The 15768-nt window shown below is 44.2% G+C and overlaps 1 long non-coding RNA gene across 1 annotated transcript; it reads right to left on the bottom strand.

The window, feature by feature from the left end:
* Window positions 1–205: 205 nt before the first annotated feature.
* Window positions 206–14829, bottom strand: LOC139572412 (uncharacterized). Its single transcript, XR_011674402.1, has 2 exons — window positions 14594–14829; window positions 206–5227 (listed from the first exon to the last, which is right to left on the bottom strand). It is a non-coding gene; the product is annotated as an uncharacterized lncRNA (long non-coding RNA).
* Between the last annotated feature and the right edge of the window lie 939 nt (window positions 14830–15768).

A 15768-nucleotide genomic window follows, 5' to 3' on the forward strand; every position in this document is an offset into this window, starting at 1 on the left:
TTCATGTACCAAATACATTTAACATTCAATAGGTTTCCATTGCATTCTTAACTTGTGTGGCATGTTTTCTTTTATCGACATTTGAACATTTTACCAAGACATTTGCTGTTTCCATCAGGCCTGTCGTGAGTATATTTCTGCATCAGGTAATTCATACACATAAAATGGTTGGAAACCTGGTTAGTGACAACAATCAACTCAAATCTTTCATCTTGGAATGGGGCTTTATTAAAACAAGGAGCAACACACTACATGCTATTTCCTATACATTTCTGTTTTGATGGAAGTGTTCAAATATATACACACAAAAGTATGTGGACAGCCCTTCAAATTAGTGGATTCGGCTATTTCAGCCACACTCGCTGCTGACAAGCTCATAAAATCAAGCACACAGCCATGCAATCTCCATAGACAAACACTGACAGTAGAATGGCCTTACTGAACAGCTCAGTGACTTTCAAAGTAGTACCGTCATAAGATGCCACTTTTCCAACAAGTCAGTTCATGAAATGTCTGCCGTTAGAGCCGCCCTGGTCAACTGTAAGTGCTTTTATGTGAAGTGGAAACATCTAGCTCACAGAACGGAACCACCGAGTGCTGAAGCACGTAAAAATCGTCTGTCCTCGGTTGCAACACTCACTACCAAGCTTCCAGAGACAGTTTGGAACAACATCAGCACAAGAACTGTTAGTCGGGAGCTTCATGAAATGAGGTTCGATGGCCGAGCAGCCGCACACAAGCCTAAGATCACCATGAGCAATGCCAAGAATCGGCTGAAGTGGTGTAAAGCTCGCCGCCATTGAAGCAGTGGAAACGTGCTCTCTGGAGTGTTGAATCACGCTTAACCATCTGGCAGTCCGAAAGACGAATCGGGGTTTGGTGGATGCCAGGAGATTGCTACGTGCCCCAATACATAGTGCCAACTGTAAAGTTTGGTGGAGGAGGAATAATGGTCTGGGGCTGTTTTTCATGGTTGGGGTTAGAACCCGTAGTTCCAGTGAAGGGAAATCGCAACGTTACAGCATACAATGACATTCTTGACGATTCTGTGCTTTAACTTTGTGGCAACAGCTTGGGGAAGGCCCTTTCCTGTTTCAGCAAAACAATTCCCCTGTGCACAAAGTGAGGTCCATACAGAAATGGTTTGTCGAGATTGGTGTAGAAGAACTTGACTGCACAGAGCCCTGACCTCAACCCCATCGACCACCTATGGGATAAATGGGAACACCGACTGTGAGCCAGGCCTTATCACCCAACATCAGTGCCCGACCTCACTAATGCTCGTGGCTGAATGGAAGCAAGTCCCCTCAGCAACGTTCCAACATCTACATGAAAGCCTTCCCAGAAGAGTGGATTCTGTTATAGCAGCAAAGGGGGCAACTCCATATTAATGCCCATGATTTGGGAATGAGTTCGACGAGCAGGTGTGCACATACTTTGTAGTGTATATTCACTTACAAATTGTTTTCTCCCAAATGCACTGATAGCTACCACACTAAGATATAACCATCAATGTTTTTTCACAACCTAAAATAGCACTTGAACAATAAGTGGTACATTTTAATAATGGCTGAAGAGGAGTTAAAGGGATACTTCAGGATTTTGGCAATGAAGCCCTTAAATTTATTTCCCAGAGTCAGATTAACATGTCGATACCATTTTTATGTCTCTCCATGCAGTTTGAAGGAAGTTGCTAACTAGCATTAGCGCAATGATGAAGTCTACAGTAACTACCTCGAAATTCCTTCATAGTGGGGAAGTAGATAAAGGGCTTCATTGCCAAAATCCCAAAGTATCCCTTTAAGAACAAGCTAAGAACATCATTGCATTTTACAGCACAATACAACAGTTTACAACTATGGCCATGAAAATAGGTTCAAGTGAGCAAGAAAAGTCTACTGATAGACAGTGAAAATAGAATCAAAGTAGAATAGTACAATAATGATTATATATGGTTACACAAGACAATTAATCCCTCAAATCAATAACAGATCTTGCAAAAACATTTTGCTAAAATCATTGTTCATATATGTTCTGTTGGATTATGATGTTCAGAGTATTCATTCTCATTGTGTAACCTGCGCTGTGTCTCCAGACAAAATGCAATGGACCTTTCTGCGGTGGTCTTTCAGTGACCGTAGGCTGGGATAGAGGCGCTGGCAGATGAGGCAGCGAAACGAGTTGGTCTGGTCATGTGTTTGCAGGTGTTTCTGGAGTCCCTCCACAGTGCCAAACCAGCGCACGCACACAGGGCAACGCATGGGCTTGAAGGCAGGCTTGCACATTCCATTTAGTTGGTGAAACTTGAGGCTGAGGCCATTGGGGAAGTCCATGCTGCAGCGGGAACAGTGGTTTGCCTTCGCTGAAACAGCTCCTTTGTCACCTTTACACCGATTCCAGGAGAGGTGCTTTAGCAGCGCGCCGCGACTGCAAAAGGTGTTGCTGCATCGTATGCACACACAGCGCGGCTGTGGCTTCCTAGGCTTCCGCAGAGGTTGTTGATTTGGCTGAGGGCGCTGTACTGGCAGAGAGTGTTGCGGAGGCGTATGTCGCTGCTTTGGCAGGGGCTGCCGACGTTGACGCGGCTGCTGTGGAAACCTCAGCAGTAGAGGTGGAGAGCGCTGCTGTTGCATTCCCCCATACATCTGGTGCCGAGGCTGCATGTGCACTTGTAGGTGGACTTCATAGTCTGCCCAGGAACTCAGTGTCTCACCGCATGTGGGGCAGGTATAGGACTCCTGTGCATGCTTTTGCAAATGCTCTAGGAGGAGCCGTGGGGAAGTGAAGCCTGCCCCACACTCACACGTCACTCTCCTGGGAAGAACATTGGGCAATGACATAATACCCCAATTTGCCCCATTATCCTCCAGATTTTTACTACTTTGTGCCACGAGACGTTGCGTTGCCTGGGCTGCTGATATGCCCTGTTGTAGAAGTCCATTATCATTCTTGGACACGGTTCTACTTAACTGGCACTTCTTCCTATGAATCAGCATGTTATCTTTGCGGTTAAAGCTCCTCCCACAGACATAGCAATCGAATTGGAATTGACCCTTGTTGACTTTCTGTGCTACCGCCCGGAAAGTAGATTGTGGCAGAAATGACCTATTTCCACACAGCCTTTGATGTTTTTTTAATGTGCACCCTCGACTGTACGTTTTCTGACATCTATAGCAGGGAAAACGTCTAGCACCATCTTTTATGAAATAAGGCACGCCATCCTTTGTGGACTTGACATGACCCTGAGAAATAGGTTCTTGTAGCATTAAATCATCGTCGTCTTCGGCATCTACTGCCTCAATCAGAACGTCGATCTCAGAATCATCTAAAGGCATTGTCCATTCTCCATCGCTACCTTCTTGTTTAAAACTACTTGCTGCTTTGTCCCCTTCACCTACGCCATCTCCTTGCTGTAGTGTTGAAGATCCTGAATCAATTTCTCCTGGTGTTACATGCTTGGGAACTTTGGGATAGAAGGATGAGAAGCTTTTAGGTGAACTGGACCAGGGCAAATCAGGAAACTGTGGATATGGCCTTGATTCTGCAGAAATCACCTCCTCCTTTATCTGACGAGTGCTGTCAGTGCCCACACTGATGTTTTTGGAGATTAGAGGCCTCTGGTTGAAGCTTGTGACAGGCTCCCTTGCTTGAATGTTTTCCCCAAATGCAGTATTTTTGTACAGGGCAGAGTTGGAGGCATGCTGAAGAGGATGGGGTGGCCCCTGACACTTGTGCACATTGAGATTATACCTACGGGCATAGTTGTGCTTGCACACTTGACAAAAGTAAGGCGTCCTAGCTTTAACACTTTGGAAGCTTCTTTGCGGTTGTTGCTTCTTTTGCTTCTGGAATGATGCAGTCTTTTTGATAGAGTGGCATTTACTCCCCACTGAGGTAAGGTGGTGTGGAGCCAGGGGACAGATGTGGTTGTCTGGAAGGGGTGGTTTTCCAATCATCAGTTGTTTACAGTGACGACAACACTTCACTATCTCCTTCCTGTGTAAGGCATGATGTACTGTCAAGCTGTCCAAGTCCTGAAAAACACTTCGGCAGCGGCCACATTGATATCTCCCCTGTGTGGCCCTGTTTCTAGAATCAATAAGCTTTTGGCGGGTCTCAAGAACTACTACAGGGCAGAAGGTCTGAGTCAAAGATATGATACCACTACTGCCAGATGGACGGGCTATTGTCTTTGCACCAGACTTTGTAAGCAGGTGTCTTAACTGGCCAATAGAGGGCCCTGGTGTGGATGCTGCTGTTTGTTTGGATTGTGACATCACCTCCACTGGTATAAGCTCTCTTTTGGGGACCACAAGTCTCTTGTGTCTTAATGGGTAGTGTTGAGCAGGTTGATAACGTTTCATGTAGGCATTTGCTATCATCTTCATTATTGTCTCATTCTTAGGTGCGTCGGCATCTTCTGAAGATGCACCGCTTGTAACGGGACAGTCTGCATCCTCAGGAGTCTCATCCTGGACGGATTGTGGCGAGGGTTCCTGTGCAGTAGAGATGTTCTCAGGTTGGTCAAGCCCATCAGGCTGTAATTCTTGCTCACTTGCGCCTGGAGGGAGGTTGTTCAGCTCTGGAGGTCTGGTTAGGGCAATAAACCCATTATTTGTATAGACTTCAGGAACAGTGGATGTGCTATTAAGCTGTGGGAGAATTGAACTAGGAATGACAGGAGATAGGGGTGAGGGATGGGAGGGGGGACTGAGGCCCAAAATGGTTTGGCTAAGGGTTGGCTGAGGGGAGATTGGTTGAACCTGCCCAACCAGACTGCATTCTTCTTGGCTCGAATATCTGGCATCAGTCGTCTGGGTCTGCTGCTGGGGGGTTGAGACATGAGATCTTTTATGCTCCAGCATTTCATTAAAGTTCTGAAACTCATCCCCACAATCACAGATAAAAAGAGAGGGAGCTGGAGTCTCAGGTAGTGCTTTGCAGCAGTGCTGGTCTTGGAGCTCCTTGTTTGAAAACACTTCACCACAGTGAGTGCAGAGAGGCTGCTTCTCAGATTGTGGTGGTTGCTTGTCATATTGAACTGCATGAGAAGCTTGGTGCACCAACAAAGATGCCAATCCAGTAAAGGTGGCTGAACAAGCCACACAGCGATACATTTTAGGGGATGAGGTACTTCCCTGAAGGCCAAGCATTGTGGTACAAGACAGTCACAGTACAAAGGGGGGCTCAGGTGTCCTCAACTGGCTGATCTTGGGTTGTCAGTTTCCTGAAAAATAAAGAAAACACATTTGTCAGGAATATATGATATAAGTATCTCCTCAAACAATGTGTGTGTGTGTATATATATTATACACACACACACACACACACACACACACAGTGTGTGTATCTGTAAACTGTATTTTGCTTGGATTGAGTTGAGATTCATATATATATATATATATATATATACACACAGCTCAAAAAAATAAAGGGAACACTAAAATAATACATCCTAGATCTGAATGAATGAAATATTCGTATTAAATACTTTTTTCTTTACATAGTTGAATGTGCTGACAACAAAATCACACAAATTATCAATGGAAATCAAATTTATCAACCCATGGAGGTCTGGATTTGGAGTCACACTCAAAATTAAAGTGGAAAACCACATTACAGGCTGATCCAACTTTGATGTAATGTCCTTAAAACAAGTCAAAATGAGGCTCAGTAGTGTGTGTGGCCTCCACGTGCCTGTATGACCTCCCTACAACACCTGGGCATGCTCCTGATGAGGTGGCGGACGGTCTCCTGAGGGATCTCCTCCCAGACCTGGACTAAAGCATCTGCCAACTCCTGGACAGTCTGTGGTGCAACGTGGCGTTGGTGGATGGAGCGAGACATGATGTCCCAGATGTGCTCAATTGGATTCAGGTCTGGGGAACGGGCGGGCCAGTCCATAGCATCACTGCCTTCCTCTTGCAGGAACTGCTGACACACTCCAGCCACATGAGGTCTAGCATTGTCTTGCATTAGGAGGAACCCAGGGCAAACCGCACCAGCATATGGTCTCACAAGGGGTCTGAGGATCTCATCTCGGTACCTAATGGCAGTCAGGCTACCTCTGGCGAGCACATGGAGGGCTGTGCGGCCCCCCAAAGAAATGCCACCCCACACCATGACTGACCCACCGCCAAACCGGTCATGCTGGAGGATGTTGCAGGCAGCAGAACGTTCTCCACGGCGTCTCCAGACTCTGTCACGTGCTCAGTGTGAACCTGCTTTCATCTGTGAAGAGCACAGGGCGCCAGTGGCGAATTTGCCAATCTTGGTGTTCTCTGGCAAATGCCAAACGTCCTGCACGGTGTTGGGCTGTAAGCACAACCCCCACCTGTGGACGTCGGGCCCTCATACCACCCTCATGGAGTCTGTTTCTGACCGTTTGAGCAGACACATGCACATTTGTGGCCTGCTGGAGGTCATTTTGCAGGGCTCTGGCAGTGCTCCTCCTTGCACAAAGGCGGAGGTAGCGGTCCTGCTGCTGGGTTGTTGCCCTCCTCCACGTCTCCTGATGTACTGGCCTGTCTCCTGGTAGCGCCTCCATGCTCTGGACACTACGCTGACAGACACAGCAAACCTTCTTGCCACAGCTCGCATTGATGTGCCATCCTGGATGAGCTGCACTACCTGAGCCACTTGTGTGGGTTGTAGACTCCGTCTCATGCTACCACTAGAGTGAAAGCACCGCCAGCATTCAAAAGTGACCAAAACATCAGCCAGGAAGCATAGGAACTGAGAAGTGGTCTGTGGTCACCACCTGCAGAACCACTCCTTTATTGGGGGTGTCTTGCTAATTGCCTATAATTTCCACCTGTTGTCTATTCCATTTGCACAACAGCATGTGAAATTTATTGTCAATCAGTGTTGCTTCCTAAGTGGACAGTTTGATTTCACAGAAGTGTGATTGACTTGGAGTTACATTGTGTTGTTTAAGTGTTCCCTTTATTTTTTTGAGCAGTGTATATTACTTAGTTTCTGAAACTATTTACCAAATGACCTAGCCTACATTCTTATTTGTAATTCAATATGCTCAGGTTCCTTCACAATCTCAGCAATGATTATATAATATACACCATAACACTTCAGCTACACTGATGTCATGAGGATACCAGGGCCACCTATTGAGATGAGCCTTTTGTTCAGTAAATCAGGTAATACATGAGGTGAAAAGGAGACTGGAGTGCAACTTTAAGTTAATAGATTTGATTCATGTATAAAGACTGGATTAGTGGCATATGACGCACCCATGCGAGGCTTGCCCGCAAAAAGGTTTAAAATTACAGGAAAATATCTATAAAACTTACTAAATTCTCTCAGCCTCAAGGCAAAATGTGTAGAATAGCATGAGAAGCTATAAAACGGCAAAACAAATTCTCTGTCCCATGGAAAAAGTGTAGAATTGTGCTCTTCATGGATGAAACCCGGTATTAACTGTACCGGGCAGACGGCAGTGGGCCGGTGTAGTGTGGGCGAGCGGTTTGCTGATGTCAATGTTGTGAACAGAGTGTCTCATGGTAGCGGTGGGGTGATGATATGGGTAGAATTAGGCTATGGACAATGAACACAATTGCATTTTATCGATGGTAATTTGAATGCAGAGATACCGTTACAAGCAGTGGTGTAAAGTACTTAAGTAAAAACATTTTAAAGTACTCCATTAGTCGTTTTTTGGGGTATCTGTACTTTTTATATTTTTATAACCTTTACGTCACTATATTCCTAAAGAGAATAATGTACTTTTTACTCCACATATTTCCCGTGACACCCAAAAGTACACGTTACATTTTTAATGCTGAGCAAGACAGAAAATGGTCCAATTGACACATTATCAAGATAACATTTACAAATGCTTTGTTTATAAATGATGTCTGAGTGTTGGTGTGCCCCTGGCTATCCGAAAAAAAAAAAAAAAAAAAAAACAAAGACAACTTTGCGTCTGGTTTACGCAATACCTGTACAAAAGGAATACTTATGTGAGAATGCTATTCATTGACTACAGCTCAGCGTTCAACACCATAGTACCCTCAAAGCTCATCACTAAGCTAAGGATCCTGGGTCTAAACACCTCCCGCTGCAACTGGATCCTGGACTTACTGACGGGCTTCCCCCAGGTGGTGAGGGTAGTAAACACATCTGCCACGCTGATCCTCAACACTGGAGCTCCCCAGGGGTGTGTGCTCAGTCCCCTCCTGTACTCCCTGTTCACCCACGACTGAATGGCCAGGCATGACTCCAACACCATCATTAAGTTTGCAGACGACAACAGCGGTAGGCCTGATCACCGACAACGACGAGACAGCCTATAGGGAGGAAGTCAAAGACCTGGCTGGGTGATGCCAGAATAACAACCTATCCCTCAACGTAACCAAGACTAAGGCGATTATTGTGGACTACAGGAAAAGGAGGACCGAGCACTCCCCCATTCTCATTGATGGGGCTGTAGTGGAGCAGGTTGAGAGCTTCAAGTTCCTTGGTGTCCACATCAACAACAAACTAGAATGGTCCAAACACACCAAGACAGTCGTGACGAGGACACAACAAAGCCTATTCCCCCCTCAGGAAACTAAAAAGATTTGACATGGGTCCTGGGATCCTCAAAAGGTTTTACAGCTGCAACACCGAGAGCATCCTGACTGGTTGCATCACAGACTGGTACAGCAATTGCTCGGCCTCTAACCGCAAGGCACTACAGAGGGTAGTGCGTACCCCCCAGTACATCACTGGGGCTAAGCTGCCTGCCATCCAGGACCTCTACACCAGGCGGTGTCAGAGGAAGGGCCTAAAAATTGTCAAATACCCCAGCCACCCCAGTCATAGACTGTTCTCTCTACTACCACATGGCAAGTGGTACCAGAGTGCCAAGTTTAGGACAAAAAGGCTTCTCAACAGTTTTTACCCCCAAGCCATAAGACTCCAGAACAGGTAATCAAATGGCTACCCGGACTATTTGCATTGTGTGCCCCCCCCCCCCCCCCCCCAACCCCTCTTTTTACATTGCGCTACTCTGTTTATCATATATGCATAGTCACTTTAACTATACACTCATGTACATATTACCTCAATTGGGCCGACCAACCAGTGCTCCCGCGCATTGGCTTAACCGGGCGATCTGCATTGTGTCCCACCCACCAACCCCTCTTTTACGCTACTGCTACTCTTTGTTCGTCATATATGCATGGTCACTTTAACCATATGTACATACTACCGCAATCAGCCTGACTAACCGGTGTCTGTATGTAGCCTCGCTACTTTTATAGCCTGTCTTTTTACTGTTGTTTTATTTCTTTACCTACCTATTGTTCACCTAATACCTTTTTTGCACTATTGGTTAGAGCCTGTACGTAAGCATATCACTGTAAGGTCTACACCTGTTGTATTCGGCGCACGTGACAAATAAACTTTGATTTGATATGAGGAATTTCTAAAATATTTACACCTTTACTTTTGATACGTAAGTAAATTTGAGCAATTACTTACGTATATTTAAAACAAAATACTTTCAAACTTTTACTTAAGTAGGATTTTATTGGGTGACTTACTTGAGTCCTTTTCTATTACAGTATCTTTACTTTTACACAAGTATGACAATTGGATACTTTTCCCACCACTGTTTACGAGATCCTGAGGCCCATTGTTGTGCCATTAATCCGCCGCTTTCGCCTCAGGTTTCTGCATGATAAAGCACGGCCCCATGGAGCAGGGGATCTGTACACAATTCTTGGAAGCTGAAAATGTCGCAGTTCTTCCACGGCTTACATAATGATAGGGTTGCAAAGGGTTGCAAACTTTCCGTAATTTTTAAATGGCAAGTTAAGCCCGGGAATTTTGCTTAAATGCATAAAAAAAAGTTAGCTTATAACAGTGAACCTTTTTTGTGGGATACACAGGCAATTCTAGGTCATGTGGCATATTTGCAAACACTGTGCCAAATCATATGTGAGGAATGCAACAAAGATGCAGAATCATCTGGCCAAGTGCATAAAGTTCCCTCAATGCTCACAACCTCTGACAAAAGTCCCTCTACTTCTATTCGATGTGAAAATGACGAATCAGACACCTTACCGATAGCAACAGCTCATGGTCCTCCTGGAATCAGAAGTTTCTTTGACTCAATGGAGGAACGTAGTCAGAGAAATGCTGATGAATGTCTTGCTCGAGCTGTGTTTGCAACTGATTCACCTCTGATGCTCACAGGCAATGTGTATTGGAAGAGATTTCTGAATGTTATTTGTCCAGTATACACCCCTCCAACCAGACATGCTTTAGCTACTCATTTGCTGGATGCAGAGTTCAACAGAGTTCAAGCAAATCATAGAGAATGCAGACTATTGCAATCATCTCTGATGGGTGGTCGAATGTTCGTGGGCAAGGAATAATTAATTACATCATCTCCACCCCTGAACCAGTATTCTACAAGAACACAGGCACAACAAACACACTGGTCTCTATGATGCAGATGAGCTGAAGGCAGTCATCACTCACCTTGGACTACAGAAGGTATTTGCACTGGTGACAGACAATGCTGCAAACATGAAGGCTGCCTGGTCGAAAGTGGAGGAGTCCTACCCTCACATCACACCAATTGGCTGATGCTCATGGATTGAATCTGCTCCTCAAGGAAATCATGGCACTGAAAACAATGGATACACTGTACAAGAGAGCCAAGGAAATGGTTAGGTATGTGAAGGGTCATCAAGTTATAGCAGCAATAAACCGCACCAAGCAAAGTGAGAAGAATAAGACCACCACATTGAAGCTGCCCAGCAATATCCGTTGGGGTGGTGTTGTCATCATGTTTGACAGTCTCCTGGAGGGGAAGGTGTCTCTCCAAGAAATGGCCACCCCCACAGTCTGCCGATATGGATAGCCCGATCAAGAGGATCCTCCTGGAGGATGTATTTTGGGAGAGAGTGGTAAGCAGCCTCAAACCTATAGCAGTAGCCATTGCACGGATCGAGGGAGACAACGCAATTGTCTGATGTTCAGACTCTGCTTGCAGATGTAAGAGAAGAAATCTGTACTGCCCTGCCCTTTTCACTGTTGCTCCAAGCAGAGGAAACTGCAGTTCTGAAATGCATCAAAAAGCGTGCAGACTTCTGCCTGAAGCATGCTGGACCCCAAGTATGCAGGCAAGAGCATCCTGTCTGGTGCAGAGAACAACAAAACCTATGGTGTCATCACTACCGTGTCTCGCCACCTTGGCCTGGATGAGGGCAAGGTTCTTGGCAGTCTGGCAAAGTACACTTCCAAGCAAGGGCTTTGGGATGGAGATGCAATATGGCAGTCGTGCCAACATATCTCATCAGCCACCTGGTGGAAGGGACTCTGTGGATCTGAGGCTCTTTCCCCTGTTGCCTCCATCTCCCCCCCCAAATCTCACCAACATCAGCCGCCTCAGAGCGCAACTGGTCTTGTTTGGGAACAGACAAAAGCAGGCAACCGGCTGACCAATACAAGGGCTGAAAACATTGGTGGCCATCCGGGCAAATTTGAGGCTTTTTGAGCCTGACAACGAGCCATCCTCAACAAGGTTGGAAAGTGACCGTGTGGATGAGGCCTCAGAGTCTGATGTTCAAGAGGTGGACATTGAGGAGGTCCAGGGAGAAGACATGGAAGCCTGAGAGGAAGACAACTAAAGCTTTAGTTTCTAGACTATCATTTTACAGATGTTGAAAACGTTTTTGGAAGATGCGATCATTCAAAATTCCCTTTTGTTGTTCAGTGAAATCATCCCATGTGAAGAGTTAATTAATTAAATTAAAGTTCATTTTGTAACAATTGTTGCTTTTTTTTCTATTGGAAGGATTTAATAATTTGCAATTATGTCTACTTATGGTAAAAGGTTTATGTTTCCGTCTCCATATGATATGGTAAATATATCCAATGCAAAAAACATCTACATTTAAACAGTATTAATATTAATTTGCATACTTCTGTTAATTCCCACGTTAAGTTTCCACCTCTGAATATTCCCCAAAATGTCCAACCCCACATACTGACCAGACATGTCACGCATTGAGCAAGTTTGGGATGTCCTGGATCGACGTGCACGACAGCATGTTCCAGTTGCCACCAATATCCAGCATTTCGCACAGCCATTGAAGAGGAGAGGGACAGCATTCCACAATCAACAGCCTGATCAACTCTATGCCAAAGAGATGTGTCTCGCTGCATACGGCAAATGGTGGTCACAACAGACACTGACTGGTTTTCTGATCCATGGCCTACTTTAAAAATGACTAACCGATGCATATCTATATTCCCAGTCATGTGAAATCTGTAGATTAGAGCGGTAGGGTCTAATGAATTTATTTCAATTGACTGATCCTTTTATATACTGCGACCCAGTCAAATCTTTCAAATTGTTGCATGTTGCGCTTATATTTTTGTTCAGTGTACATCTCATTCTTTTTACAGTTCCACTGGATGATGTAAATAAATATTGTTAACTATCAATGGTTCGTGACTTGTGTCATGTGATATAGGTGGCTTATTGTTAACCGCTTCCTATATACTATTGGCTGCCTAGTGATTGCAACATTGTAACTCTCCAATATGAATAGTTGGCAATGTTTAGTTTCCAAGTGCTACTGAAAAAGTGGAACAGTTTCAAACATCAAATATGGAAACCGCATGTTTGACTCCGTTTCATTAATTAATTACAGCCAATACAATGGGCCTGTTCTCCTATAACTCCTCCCACCAGCCAACACTGGTGGAAACGCATCTAACCCGCTGGCTCCTGAAGCCCCTGTCCCCATGAAGCCAACACTGGTGGAAACGCATCTAACCCGCTGGCTCCTGAAGCCCCTGTCCCCATGAAGCCAACACTGGTGGAAACGCATCTAACCCGCTGGCTCCTGAAGCCCCTGTCCCCATGAGCTCCCGAGTAGCTAATGTGAGCTTTTTTTAGAAGAAAACAGATGATATGAATCAAACTGTAGCTAGCTAGCATGCCCTCCACGTTATTGGGGTGTGGGAAGGTCAGATTCGTATTTACATTTTATCTTAACATTCATTGAAATTGGTGGTTACTACTGGTTTCAGATCTGCCATGTTTTCTGTTCAGGTAAGAGCTCAGTGTGTTGTCACGACCTGTCAATACTCATGAATATTCATGAAATTGCCTCGCGCATCTGCAGTAACGCACCCGTGCATCCCATTGGTTCCTGCATTTGAGAAAGACATTCATGCTTGTGTGACACTTTTGAATGTGGCTAAAATGGGGAAATAAAAACTCTGATAATACTTTTCACTCCAGACTGCTATGTACCGGAGTCCTCCTTACTAGCTAACACAGTGTCCTTTGCTCCCGCGTGCCAAATACACGCCCTCGTTGTAGTTAACATAACTGAAAAAAATTGTGCCCGACAGGCGGGGTCGAAAGACATAGTCTGCCGTTGGCTAGCTATTGTGCATTATGACCACCTACTGTACAGGAGCGCCCCCCTTTCCCGCCCGGCCTAGCTTAAAATGTTCCCAATATTAGTAAAAAGAGGAATTCCTGCAGATACAGCAATGCCCACATGCAGGAACTCCCCGAATTGCGCAGCCCTTCGTGGATATTTCGCTAACGTTCCTGGCCACTTAGCTTTCATTTAAAATGAACGGGGCTCTTGTTTTATCTGAAATCCAACGTGCTATGTGGATTTCAGGTGTTACGGGGTTAGACGGTATTGGCTACATGGAGCAATGGTGTAGGGCAAAATCATTATTTTAGGATATTTATGCACAAGTCAAGAAAAACGCTGGGCCCTGAAAGAAATATATGCATCTGATTTACTGCACATCAACACGTGTTCCTTGCATAACAATCTAGTAAAATGCATCGATTTCCCTAAAATTATGAACTTTGCACCTGACAAGAGCGCGCGCGCGCGCAAAAAACAAAAAAGCATGCATGATTGCAATGACATTTGTTTTCGTAGCAAAACAGCACTTCACGCCATATTGGTGGGGTATCTATAGCTTTATAATAATCCATTACATGTCTAATGAAAGTTCGCAAATTAGCTAAGTGTTTGGAAAAGTACATATAGTACCTGACAATCAAACTAAACAGCTATATCGTTAGTAGTTTAGAAATGCCACGAGCTTTTGGTAGCGCAATTCGACGATGGCAGACGTAACGTTAGCCAGCTAATGTTAGCCACACAATCAACCATTGCATTAGCTAACTACTTCCAGAAATGAGTGACCTAACTACTGTTTTTAAAATACAGCTAGCTAACAAAAACATATATATGTACCGTGTGTAGTTTAGAACTAAATTACCTAGCAAAAAAAAAACATGCATTGATGATGTCCAAGAAAGCGTTAGTGTAGTGAACAAAAGCCAGCTAGATTGCCAACTAGCTAGCCTTGCTAACAACACACCATAATGTGATTAGGTAACGTTAATGTTACCCGACATCTTTCAATACAAATCTTCCAGATGATTGTGAAAGTTTCGCTTATTACGCATAACAGGTCAAATTAACATAATGACAAGTTGTGGGAAAATGCTAACGTTAGCATGCACAATTTAGGTATGTCATTCTGAAATGTCCTCGTCGTTCAATGACAAAGACAATATATTTAGTAAACTTACCATCAGTAATTTAATTTATTACAGTATGTTGTGTCATCCACGGCTACTTTCGTTCAATACCGATTCATTTGCATATTTTAGAAATATTATTTGCAGCCACGCTGCTGTTCAGGTCGTATATTCGGTTGATGTGTGCTGCTGCACAGCTGTAGCAAAAAGGGGTGCGTTCCAGGTGGTCTTCATCACCAGTCGCGCGCACTTGTATCGTCTTTGTGGCTCATGGACTTGTCAAATCTGATCATCTGCGCAGCGTGGCTACGTTATAAACGGACTGGAACGTAACCAGTCGCTCTCGGGGAGTTTTTTCTAAATCCTCCCAACGAACTGGGCAGCAGACTGCAGAAATCTTAGAACATTCTGCCAACTATAGACTCGGAGTCAGAGGGATAAACCCAAACTCATAATGGCATACTGACGATAACTGTAAATAATTATTCAGGCCAAAAACGTCGTCTAATGTAAGTTTCTATATTATAACTTTGTTCTATAGCCAGGGGCGAAAATCTGATATCAACCTTGGAGGGGACAATTACATTACATTTTCTCAAGAGCAATTCCTGAGGGGGACACCAAAAGTAGTGCTGTAACACATAGTATACGTTGTTATATGTTAAATGTATATTGAGGAACCATAATTCCTACAACTGGATAATTGATAGGTACAGTAGTTAACTGAAGGGTTTTCCCAACTTGTTCAAATGTTTAAATCATTATAATTCTACTACTAATAATAGTTATAGCAGTGCTCCTTACCAGTCCAGTATGTATGCAGGTATTCGTACTTACAACCAGCAATATCAAGAAAGGTCAGTAGGTGACAATGGTACTGTACACTGTATGGGTGTAGTTTTCATAAATACAATGAACATGGTGTGATCACATCTAAAAGAATCTCCATTGAGAACCATCACAAAGTTGGTCTCCGTATTGAATTGACCTTTTAATTTGACTTTTTCTGATACATTTATATAGTCATTAAATATGTGCACCTGGCCTGAGTCTACTACAATATCTTTGCAAGAACAAAAAGCTTAAAATAAGTACAGTTCTAAAAGCAAAATAACTACTTCAATGAAAAACCCAAATAAATCAAACAAAATATCCTTCAGTCAGTGTCTCAACTCTTCAAACAGCAGCTATGGACAAGTATGTCGCACAAAGTATGCTATTTTAAA

The sequence above is a fragment of the Salvelinus alpinus genome, chromosome 4 (assembly GCF_045679555.1).
Source record: "Salvelinus alpinus chromosome 4, SLU_Salpinus.1, whole genome shotgun sequence".
NCBI lineage: Eukaryota > Metazoa > Chordata > Actinopteri > Salmoniformes > Salmonidae > Salvelinus > Salvelinus alpinus.